This window comes from Salvelinus sp. IW2-2015, linkage group LG28 (genome assembly GCF_002910315.2).
Source record: "Salvelinus sp. IW2-2015 linkage group LG28, ASM291031v2, whole genome shotgun sequence".
In the NCBI taxonomy this organism is placed as follows: domain Eukaryota; kingdom Metazoa; phylum Chordata; class Actinopteri; order Salmoniformes; family Salmonidae; genus Salvelinus; species Salvelinus sp. IW2-2015.
Genome location: NC_036868.1, coordinates 14,517,443 through 14,530,707, shown reverse-complemented (window position 1 = coordinate 14,530,707; position 13,265 = coordinate 14,517,443). Strand labels below are relative to the sequence as shown.

The 13,265-nt window shown below is 42.2% G+C and overlaps 1 protein-coding gene across 1 annotated transcript in view; it reads left to right on the top strand.

Annotated features, from left to right (window-relative positions):
• Positions 1 to 3,230: 3,230 nt before the first annotated feature.
• The window catches only part of hivep2a (HIVEP zinc finger 2a), an 84,338-nt gene continuing 74,303 nt past the window's right edge, over positions 3,231 to 13,265 (top strand). Inside the window, 2 exon segments of the mRNA XM_070435723.1 lie at positions 3,231 to 3,370; positions 3,853 to 3,927. The gene's annotated coding sequence lies outside the window, so the exon portion shown is untranslated.

Here is a 13,265-nt window from a genome sequence, read left to right as displayed (position 1 = left end):
AATAATTTTGCAAAAAATTGAAGAAAAAAATGAAATAATAATTAAAGAGCAACAATATCCCAAGTAAGATTATGTGAGTTATATTACAGAATAAGCTGTTGCGTTAGGCTTGTGGTTTATATGTGTGTGGTATGGTGTTGTTGTGTGTGGTGTGTTGTGTGTGTGTGTGGTGTGTGTGTGTGTGTGTGTGTGTGTGTGTGTGTGTGTGTGTGTGTGTGTGTGTGTGTGTGTGTGTGGTGTGTGTTTATATGTGTTTGAGGAAGAGATGGTGTTCTGATTACTAGAAGAATGATTTCACCAATGAGTCATGACGACTCAAAGGTCCAAGCATCTGAATGACCTTCAGACTAGTCGGTCCCTTTGATCTCACACTTTTTCATTGTGGGTCCAAACAACGTCTTCAACTGTATGAGATAGTCAGATGGGTCAAATGGCTAGAGAGATGGGTCAGAGATGGGGACATTGTGACTGTGTGGTTGTACGATGTGTACATTTTGAGTTTATCCAGGCTATATTCCAGGTCTGTGGTGTGACTTGCTAGAAATGTGTTCACTTAACAATCAGCAGTCAGAACACTCAGACACCTGCATCCTACATCTGATGCCATGGACATGTCTGTAACTGAAAGTAGCACCGTTGCACACACAGGACCCCGACCATGGCTTGAAATCTTCACAATCATGTGATCACAATAACAAAAACAGCACTGACACAGGCGACTGTGTTCAGGTTCCCCCACTACAGTACAGAWTCTCTATGTCATGCGTGTGTGTAATCCCCAGCAGTGTGTATGTGACTGGGGCCCTTTGAATTATTCAGCCTGAGCTGTGGCCGTGTCACCAGCACCGTGCTCCATGCACCGCACACACTTAAATGGGCCGACTGGGTTCAGTGGCTCACCCTGCTAAACACTCAACCTGCTCTGTGGTTTCCCCTATTAGCTGTACATGTGCACCTGCGGAGCCAGGAGGCAGGGGAGAGGAGGGAGGAGGAAGGAGGGGGTGGCATGTGGTGCTGACTACAGCTCCTCTGGAGCAGCAGTGGAAGGAGGAGGAAATAACACTGGTAACCAAGGCGACTCTGACACTTTACAAGGTCACTCTACAAGGCGACTCTGTCACTCTGTTAGCCCAGCGCTAGCTCTGTTGAGCTAGACTTCTGTTGCCTTCTTCTAGTGTTATATGGCCCATGTTTGCCTAGGGGCTGCCGCGCCGGGCATCTGGAGAAAATGAGAGTCAGATGGCATTATAACAGCTGCAAATGTGCTCTGTGGCTGTAGCCCAGTGTGAAGTGATAGCAAGCTGTTCAAGGCTAATGGAAGCGAGAAGACCCTTTAAAAGAGAGAGAATTAGKAGAAAAATTTGGCGACTAGTTTTATTCTTCCTCTTGTGTCTTGTGACAAACATTCCTTAAACGAAGAAAGTGAAACCCTGCACACATCTAATTGTAGATTCTTGTCGTATATGCTTTCTTTAACGACAGTGTTTTCTTTGATTAAAGTGGTGATTTCTAGGGCTGGGAATTGCCAGGGACCTCACGATACAATATTATCACGATACTTCAGTGCCGATACAAAATGTATTGCGATTCGATGCTGTGATTTTATTGAGATTCAATGTTCTAAACACATTGCTGCAGAAGGACAAGAGAAAACAAGTTTTGATCAGTCATGGAAATAAAAGTGCTGAAAACAAATGGGCTCCCTATTTAAAAAGAAGATGGAGAACAAGCTATGAAGTGAAAACACTGGCGTTTTGGTACAGGTACAGCCAACTAGCGCAAAAAAAATATATTGTGATATTGTCATAACGATACTATATATCAAAAATATGATCTCGATATGCAACCGTGCCGATCCCCCCCCCCCCCCCCCCCCCCCCCCCCCCCCATCACTAATGGTTTACAGTGTTATTGGCCCCTAGCTGGGTGTCAGTGCAGACAGGGGTAGGGTGGCTGGATGGGGATATTCACAGCTGAGTAATGACACACACCCACAGCATAGATCACAGTGACACATTTGCACATTCACCCACACACAGGGCTACGTGTCTAAATGTGAACCCCTGTCAGTGGAGCAGGACATGGGCACTGAGGGCCAGCAGAGGAGGCACATCAGAAGACGAGGTCAGTAGTACAGGTGCATCAAAGCAGGTASAGAGGGACTGAAAAACAGCTTCTATCTCAAGGCCATCACTGTTAAATAGTCGCCACTAGCCGGCCTCCGCCCAGTACCCTGGACTGAACTTTAATCACTGTCACTAGACGGTTASCACCGGGTTACTCTACCATGCACCTTAGAGGTTGCTGCCCTATGTACATAGTCATAATGGAACAATGGCCACTTGAAATAATGTTTACATACAGTTTTATCCACTTCATATGTATATACTGTATTCTAGGCAATGCCATCCTATTCAACTATTGCTGTATATTTACTATTCTATCCTATGTATTCTACAGATATACTAAATATTCTATCCACGTACTGTCCATAATGTCTATAATGCCTATACATCCCATCACATATATATATTTCTTAGTCCCATTCTTCTACTTTTAGATCTGTGTGTATTGTTGTGAATTGTTTGAAATTACTGCACTGTTGGAGCTAGGAACACAAGCATTTCGCTTCACCAGCAATAACATCTGCTAAATATGTGTATGCAACCAATAAAATTTGATTTGATTTGTGACTGAGAGTAAACACACGGAGTTGTCTTTGTGTTGTTCTCGTCCTGATCCTTCTCCTGCTCCTCCTTTTCTGGGTGTCTGAAAGGAGTGTATTTCCTTGGCAGGCTGTGCCGATGCCCTGGAGGAGTGTGAACGCTGTGTGACGTCCTCGCAAGTCGCTCTCCTTGGCTGCACAACAGGAAACACTTGTGGCCTGCCTCCTTCCTGCGCTCAGAAAGAGGTAGTCTCTTTCTTTCTTCCTCTCCCCCTCTTTCTTTCTTTTCTGTGGCTTTCTGTAGCGGTAGAACCAGCTGAGACCTACTTTTATGTCCGCACTCTGCCAGCAGCCACTGCCGGAGTGTTGCTGGCTCCATTGATGCCTCCTCCGCTCCCATCCAGCCAATCAGACCACAGCTGTTTATGCTGAAGAAATGTGATCGTTCTTTGCTCCAGCCTCTGAGCAGCGAGCAGCGCTAGAAGCAGAGCAAGGGAGAGAGAGAGAGAGCGAGCGAGCGCGTAGGCGGGCTAGAGAAAGAGGGAGGGCTGCAGACAGTAGAAGGGAATAAGCTCCTCTTAGAGCCGTTTGAGCGGCGCTCGTAGAGGCTTGTGAGACTCGGACGGTGAGGCTGTGATTTCTACCCCCCACCCCTCTCCCCCGAGGCCCCCCAGCGCTGGAGGGATGCAGAGGACACCGTGTCAGGTGGGCTGCTGGGGGGGGGGCTTGGCAATTGAATACTGCTGAATAATGTCGGGAGAGCCATAGAGATGAAGGGAGCGAGTTAAAGATAGATATAGGGAGTGGGCGATACAGAGAGAGAGAGCTCTTGTCAGAGTGTCTCGATGCTGCTCTTGTCACCTGCCTCATCAGTGTAGGGGGTGAGGTGACATCAGAGGACAGAGAGGGTCTCTCACACATGGTGGTTGAGGCTCCACCACGCCACCCAAAGGAGAAAAAGGAGCGTGGCAGACTGACAGGCACAGATACACAGAGGAACAATGTGGAGAGCAAGTCCACTGTTCACTTTGGGCAGAATATACATGACTACCAATACCTTTTAGTTGTCATTTTATTTAACACTTTCAGAGTGTTTGTCTATGTGTCGTCTTTGTGCATGGTCATGCACTTTTAGCCACTAGTCTGTATATTCCTGACAGCTTCGTATCTCTCTCTCCCGATCACAGGGCGTGTGAAGAGGGTGTGTGCCTGGATAGGCTTGCCAGGACTGCCAGGGAGAAGTCGTCTGTCAAATCCCAGAGGTACGTTYCCATACTGTAATCTACTGTATYTATACTGTACTCTACTGTATCTATACTGTATCTCTACAGTACTCTACGGTACTCCACTGTATCTATATTGTACTCTACTGTGTCTCTGCTGTATCTCTACTGTACTCTACTGTATCTATACTGCACTCTGCTGTATCTCAGTCTACTACTTATAACCTTCTTCACTGTATCATAACCTACTGTATCTGTACTGACACATCTTCTGTAATCTTAAGCTGTACTCTCGGTATTCTATGAATGTGATCTACTGTAGTTCTACTGTTATATACATGTACTCTACTGTATCTATGCTATACTCTACTGTATCATTTAATACTTACCCTACGTGTATCTAATACTGCACTCTGCTGTTACCTATACTGTACTCTACTGTATCTATAACTTTATCTGTATACATGTAGCTATACTGCACGCTTTTCTTGTATCTATACTTGACTCTGCCTGTATCTATCAATGCTCTACTTATCCATACTCTACTCCTACTTACTTCTACGTGTGATTATACTTACTCTTTTTCGTCTTCTTTCATACTCTACTGTATTCGTCCAACTTCGTCCACTTGTTTATCATATCACACTGGGTACTCTACTCCTTCCGCGTACTCTACCAGATCGTATACTCTACTGTATCTCTACGTACGTCTACTTATCTATTAGTTACTTTACTGTTATCCTAGCACTTATATCTACTTATCTGATTACATGTACTCTCCACTTATCTATATCTGTACTCTACGTATCCGTATACTATACTCTACGAATCTATATTGTACTCTACTAGGTCTCTGTGTATCTCTACTGTATCTCGTCTATACTGCTACTCTGCTGTATCTATATTACTACTGTATCTATATTGTATCTCTGACTTGCTGTATCTCTACTGACGTCTCATGCTGTACTCTACATATATGTACATTACGTTATCTACTCGTATCTGATACTGTACATCTACTGTTCTATAGTAGTACTCCTAAGTATCTACTACTGTACTCTACTTATATGATACTGCGCTTGTTCATACTGTATCTACTGTATCTATACACTATTACTGTATTACTACTTCACTCTGCTGTATTATCACTGTATCTCATCCTGTACTACTATATCTATAATGGCTCTACGCTATTCGAATACTGACTCATTACTCTAACTGTATATTCTCTCACTCTACTTACTATACTGTCTATCGTATATCACTGTACTCTACCCTGTATCTCTACTGTATCATACTCTACTGTATCTCTACTGTACTCTACTGTATTATACGTATACTGTATCTATACTACTCTACTGTATTATCTACTGTACTCTACTTTCTTATACTGATCAGTATCTATACGTTTTTCTACTGTATCTCTACTGGTATCTTTCTAGAGTATCTCTACTTATGTATACTGTACTCTACTGTACTCTACTGTATTCACTGTATCTATACTGTACTCTACTCGTATCTATACTGTATCTACGTATCCTACTGTACTCTACTGTATCTCTACTGTACTCTACTGTATCTCTACGTACTCTACTGTATCTATACTGTACTCTACTGTATCTTATACTGTATTATATTACTCTACTGTATCTATTACGTACTCTAGCGTATCTATTACTGTATCTCTACTGTTCTATCTACGTACTTCGACTGATCTCTACGTGTACATTACATATCTACTTACTGTATGCCTATATTGAACTCTCTGTTCTCTACTACTCGTACTCTATCTATTGTACTCGTACTGATCTACTCCTCGTACTCTACCTACCTGTATCTTATACGTATTACTTCTACTTACCTACTATATCATATCTCTATGTACTCACTGTATCTATACTCAACCGACTGTATCTATACTGTACTCTACTGTATCTAACGTTCTCCTCGAATCATATATTACTCACTGTATATGTGGATGTACTCGCTACTGTATTCTATATACTGTCCTCTACTTATATATACACACTTGTACTCTACTCTTCTGTACTCTGACAGTTATCGCTAACTTAACCTCACTCTACCTTACCTCTACTATCATACTGTACTCTACGCACTGTACCTTCTGTATTTACTTCATGACTCTACTGTATCTCATTATACTCTTACTGTATCTATACTGTACTTTACAAATCTAATGTACTCACCGTATTATACTTAACTCTACTCTACTTACTCGTACGTACTATACTATACTCTAACTTCTCTACCGTGTAGATCTATACATATACTCACTATCTATCACTGTCTCCTACCTGGTATAGTTATACTGCTACTCTATTTATCTATACTTACTCGACTTATTGACTGTGCTCGTATCACTGTATCTCTGCTTTATCTCTGCTGAGGTGATGACTGGTTCGACCTGTACGGTTCCTCACTACAGTACTGCTCTGTTCAGCCATTTCTACTCTCATTTTTACACAATACTGTAGCTACATCATCCACGGAGCTCTTCTGCTTGGAAGCCGAACAGCCCACCCCTACTAACGTCGTGAAATTCTTCTAAATAGGAGATTGATTAACAGAACCATTGAAACACATTTCTTTTTCTTTCTTTTATTACATAGATTACCATCTTATGGGCTAAAATGTCAACGAACTCCTCATACTGTCGTGTCTAAATAATGTTGAATATCGGTAATATAGTCATTTTGTAGAATTTATTCCAAAAGTCCCTGAAATACCATGCTAACAAATGATCCGAGTTATAATCTATCCAAAGGGTTATTCCTATCCAAAACATAGTTCAATGTAATTTTTTAGTGTTGGCTTTTTTTCCCTGTAGTAACCCAAGTTTCCGTCCAGCTTACGACTTAGAATAAGATTCTATTCCTTCCATCCCGATGATTGATACAACGAACACACTTGCTGTTCAGCACTATCATTGTCCGTGACGACGGGTGCGAGACCCAAAATGAGTCGCCTAAGGTTATATATAGACTGTCTAGAATCACATAGAGCTCACCCTGTCAACCTGTTCCTGTATTGGCAAGACTGGCTCCTTTGAAGAGAAACTTATAACTATATATTTCTCAAATCCTGACACCTTCTCTCTCCTCTTCTCGTCCTTCACGTCATCTCCTCTCTCTCCCCCCGTTCCCTTCTTACCTTAGTTTGTCGTTATTTGTTGACAGGTAACGGACTGCCATTTCCGCCTGCTCCTCAGCTACGTTGCTTCTTGATAGCGGCTTCTGTGTTGTGCTGCAGAACTATTCAAAAATAAACACACTTGTATACCGATCACTGACAATATTTTCACAATCCTGATGAGAGCGTGTGTTTGTTGTGTGTGCTGCCCCCCACACCCCCATCAGAATGTTAGTTGTTGAATCCCAAAGTTCAGCATCTTCGTCAACACACAGGGAAGTGTGCAGTGATCTTTTCATAATCAATTAATGTGCGTCCAGTGGCTTTTAACCGCAAATACACTAGTCTATACACCTAGATCATACTGCACTCTCCACTTCTCCAACTTTTCTACCGCTATCCTCCTTAGACTAACTCACCTCCTGTATCCTATAACTACTCACTATCTTGACAAGTCCGACCGGCTATGCAGTCTTTAGAAGTGCTTCTACTCTATCGTTGCACATACGGGGACCATCTCTATTGATCCTAATTTAGACACATGATTGCTTGTCATAGACTTCTACTGTATATCATTTAAATACACAACAGTGCAACCAATCTACTCTATGCCTTGCTTCACTCTTTCAAATAGCGAACTATACTCTCAGTCCTTCTTTCAAATTAATATCTCACAATTTGCATATCCGTCATGAACTTCCTATCTAAATCACTATATGCAATACAAATTTGACTAACCTTTATTAGATCTTATTTGAGTCTCGTAATGCGAATTTCTTGATTTTTATCTGTATTGCGATATATCCTTACTGCAACTATCTGCTTTTTGTTCACTTATTCAACAACTCTCAGTCCAGATTTAATTCATGCTCCGCTAATCTCTCGATACTCTATTCTTTACATCTATTACCGCAAGAGTGACTCCTAGCTTCTGCTAGCTCTCATCGTATTCCTTAACTTCATTAGCACAGTATGACGTACTGTATAGCTTTAAGCCCTCGGTGTATCTGTCCTTTTATCTAGCTTAATTGTAAAGACACATACCATATCCTACCCTTCTATTCAAACGTGAGCATTACCATACATAGCGCAGCGAGTTCAGTATACTGCTACCAACGCACCCTACTAGCTTCTACGATAACCCTGGGATATGCGTAGTAACTAGTAACTTATGGCGCCTGTAACTACAAAGAAATCTCAATATGGTGTAAATATTGATGTATCGCAACTGAATACTCATTGTATCTGTAGTTAGCATTGCATTGGTCTTTGGAGAACTTAGAGTACATCAGTCCTGCGTGAACACATTTTATGGAAGCTCTCTTGTATTTATATGTGTCATCTATCTGTATCTCTCAATGATAAGTAAATTAGCTCTAAATTGCTCTTCAACTGTTAGACAGTACGATCGAATCCTCGTGACTATGAAAAATATACTAGTCTTCCCTTCGTAGGTTGCAGCCCATAATCTCCTCCCTCACCTCAACTACAAGTCCAGCAATATCTCACACAGAAGTGGAGCTGCTACTGAACTTAATTATTTCAATTTCTTTACTGTATCGTAATAGTGTCATTTCAACTATCTACCTACTCTACTTATCCTATACTTACTGGCTAACCTTCAGTATCATACTTATTATCTCCACATATCTATATTACCATCTAGACCGATACTCATTGACCTCTTGTTTACAACACATCTAGTACTACGTATCCTTGGATTTATACTGAGTAAATCTGTTATACTTAACTAAACTATTAAACTATCTATACGATCTCACAGACCGAACTTTTGCGATTGACATCTCTAGGCTCCTATCGTACTATATCCTCATTAAATCCTCTAACCTCGTATCCTAGCTTCCTTTCTCAGTGGAAATCTGCCTGCTGCATCCTACAAGAATAACCATAGCCCACCGTCTAGGCTCGTAACGTCACCTCAGCCCACAGCATCTACCATAGCAGCTCATGGGTGAGGATGTGACCTGAGTCATCACTGTGTGTGATCTCTGTCTCGTACTGGTATAGTCAATAGAAACCTCCCCCCGAACTACCCATGTATGTAACTCTATCACTTACTAACTTTATGATATCGCTCTACACTATAGGTAGTAAGCTGCTACATTAAAGGTCAGACTACCACCCGCCTGTGCGGGTCATGAATACCCCTCTCCTGATTATTACACTGACATTAACGTTGATGTATGCCTGTCCCAAGCTGCGCGTAATGTCTACAGTTTAATGGAGGAACGGTGCTTCAGTCTCAACTGGCCTCTTATACTTCACTACATCTAAGATCCCCTGTATATCTTTGTCTGCTTCGACTAGTGCTCTTCAACGCTCGTCATACTGCCTATGCCATCTCTGTTCATCTAGCTCTGAGCACATCCCATGCTTCATAAGCCTTGCTAACGTTCTCCGGGGAAATGTCAATATCTTTCCATGGAAAGCTTCTGGAGGCGATTACTTCACTCTCTTCCTACTCACACTACTAGAGCGATGTAATCTTGAGCTACTCCACGCCCCTCCCACCTCCCCACCATAACACCGGCTAATATTATCGTACTATCTCCCCATTAATAATACCGCCTACTCACTTTAGTAACTAGTCTCATATCTCAGCTTCCCCTACTCCCTGAATGCCAAACATACATTAGTACTCTTTACATCATGTTAGCGTTCGGTTGGAGTGTTATTTTTCCAACAATCTATCACCACTACGTAGAACTTTCTACCTAAGTTAGTCGTCTGTGATCATGCACAATAGCTCTACTGTAAGACATGTAAGCTCTCGTAGATCGTGAGTTGATTGTGCGTTTTGTGTAGCTTGTGTGTGTCGTGTTGTCTTCTGGATCGTGTTGTGTGTATTGTGCGTTGTTGTGTTACCGGGTACTTGTGTACTGTTTGTTATGCGTTGATTTACTGTGTGTGAGTGTGTCGTACGTTGTTTAGTTCTGTGTGTGTGTGTGTTGACTGTATTTATACTTACTCTACTGTATTATTACGTAGTTCGTGCGTAACGTGTGTATACATCATCGTATACCTTGGCACCTGCTCTCTAACTGGATTACAGCTGCCACTGTATCCCTCCTATCCGGATTCTAATGGCAATCGTAGTGATCCTCTCCTACCAGTTCTGAAGTAGTTACGATCACAATGTAATCAGCTCACCCATATAACATCTCCTACAGTCCTCCATGACGTGAATCCTGTCACATATCACTAGTATAGCACATTATACTCATCACTCTAACCTGCAGTACTGGGGCCCCCCACGGCCCTCCACTGCCTCCACTGGTAAACAGCCACATTATACTGGTACCCACGTCCACATCACGCCTAACTGGCTTTGCTTTATGATACCGTTTTCACTCCTTACAACATTGAAGTCCAGCTCACTCGTCCATTACTCATATACCCATACATGCCGAACTTACAAGTCTCTACACCAATGACTCACATCAAATAATCTAACACCTTACCAATACCTACTCTAATTCCATACTCGTCTCCCTCCTCTAACCTCCTATTACAAATGAAAGGGTCTATCACATTGTCCAAGTCTAACAAATCACACATCATACTATACGACAATCTTACTCTGGACTGCCTGAAAGAAACTTCTAAACAATATGCGCTTTGATCCACATTTAATTATCACTCCTAACTCACATGTGAGCTTGAATTCCACAAAGCCTATGTCAATCGTACAAGGTAGCATCCTCCCATCTGCTTGATCAGCTTCCCTGTCTCTATCAATCAATCCTTCATGCCTGTAGCGTTAATACTCATTACTGATAGCCTCGATGAGCCCTACAGTAATAGTCAAACACACATTCTTTTACTATATACGTAATCAACCTCACGCCTAATACTCCCCACGCCGCTTTAGTCCTATAATAAGTGACATCCTCACATTTAAGCAGAGCTCCTTGTAACTCACTGATATACCACATAAGATGAGTGAACTCTAACGAAGACGATTAGATGGGTTGCTCTCTCTAGCATGGAATATACATCAATTTCGCTCAATAACTCTATAACTTCTCCCGAGTGTATATCTTTCACATACTTTGCTAGTGTAAGCCCCTAAAACTGTGACCGTGTATATTATAATCACTTCTCTATGCTTGCGTACTTTGACTATCAGGCCAGCTCCTGCATTGAATGCCAGCACTGTACTCCAGAACATCGCCAACACATTCTCCTCCTTTCCTGTATAAGAACTAGGGCTCCTCTATTCATTTGAGAATGATAAAAATCACAGACAGAAGACAACCTAGATAGTTTACTATCACCAACCGTGTACATAAGCCTCTCCACCATTTACATCTCACTCATCTTTACACCGTACTGTAGCTAGCAATCATAGCAGCTCTTCATGCTTGGAAGCGAACAAGGCACCTAAGCTACGTAGTGGTCAATTCAGTGCACTCCCAAAGAAAGATTATATACAGAGAGCCATCAAAGCCTAACCGCTCATACATTCAATCTTTTCTATCTTTTGTGCAGTATTAAACTACTATACCTCTTCATCTTTCCCTCATGTACTGAATGGCACCTGCGTGTTCATCATAATACTCGCATACTATTCTTTTTGTCCCTTTTGCGCCAATGATTATTTACTAACCCATTAATGTTGGTTCTTATATGTTTTATTCCTTATCCCTCTCTCCGCTTTATCATATTTTCTTCTCTTTTCCCTGCCCTGTCATACTCCTGTTCAAATTCTCTATATATTCTCTTATCTTTTTCCCAGTCATTCCTTAATCTATTCCTCCACTCATCGTCAAAATGACTCTCTCTTCTTCTCTCACTCTCCATCCCTCTTCGCTTCTCTTCTTCCCCGTCGCTCTCACCCCTGTCTGTCTCCCCCTTCTCTCTCTTTTCCTCTCGTCTTTCCTCCTTCTTCAGCCAATCCTAAATTATTTAATATACTTTTTCTTCAAATTTTCATTCCTCATGTAATCGTCGCATCTCTGGGAGTGAAGTCAGAATGAGCCAGAACCTGGAGTTTCTGCTAGCGATAACAGTGAGAGGTGCCTATTTATCTTGTGACAATGTCGTTCCACGCTGAGCTCAACTGGCGCCTTTAATATCTGTAGTGTGTTAGAATAAGTGAGAACTTCATACTGTACAGGAAATCACTACGCGTAGCCAATGTCAATATGTTTTGTATCCTGCTAGCTAGGCGAAACCTAGAGCCTCTGTGTTCTGATTCACAGCTAGTGTGAATAACTTAGACGTAGCTAGAAGCTAATGCTTCAAAACTCCCGCCCTTCCATTCCCTCTGCTTAGTACTGGTCTTTCTCCTCTTTAAACATATACCTTCTACTCTCTAGTCTATCAGCTATGTGCCCCCCCTCTCCTCCTCCAGATCCGAGTTGCAACCACTACACTCACTGATACTAGTTGACAGTCATTCATGTAGCACACACAGATCAGATCGCTAGTCACACACATCTCACACACACACACCACACAACACCCACACCATCACCCACACCCACGACACATCACCACATCAGCATCACCCCTAGCTATCAGCGCCACTATACATCACGACACGCACGCAACACAACAAAACTACAACAAAACATTGGTTATAAGAATCCCTTTAAATAACACCTCACAATACTATATTCGATATGCCTCACATTGTTAGACTCAATACTCTCCCCCGACACCCGCCGTCTACAAACAAGAGACACCTCGTATAAGTGTATTCAGATGCTCCACTTCTACTATCATCCGAAACACATCACTGGGATGGAGGGTGAATCATTATCCTTCTGCGCTTTCTAGTGCAATCTGGTCTTCGACCAAAGAATGTAACACACAAACCCCTCGAACCCCTATGTTCATTGTTTAAGGTGTACCCTCATTTTTGGCCTTCCCTCTACAACCTCGATGATTCTACCCAATGATGTCAGACACCACAGCAGGAAGAAGATGATATAGAGGCACAACAAGAACTTAGACCACCACTTACAACACAGCAAAGATCCAGATATCCTTTATGCTGCTGTCGGGAGCACTGAATCTCTTAGCATTTTATAGACATTAATACATTGGATTGACTAGCCATCGCTGACACTGTTGTTTGCCCTCCATCGTTAATACCAGAAGTCCTTGCGCAGGCTTGTCCCTAGTCAAAGGCACATGGAAAGCAGCTCTGGGGAACAGGCTGCAGGCGCTCGCGGCTACATACAGTTTTTAAAACATAA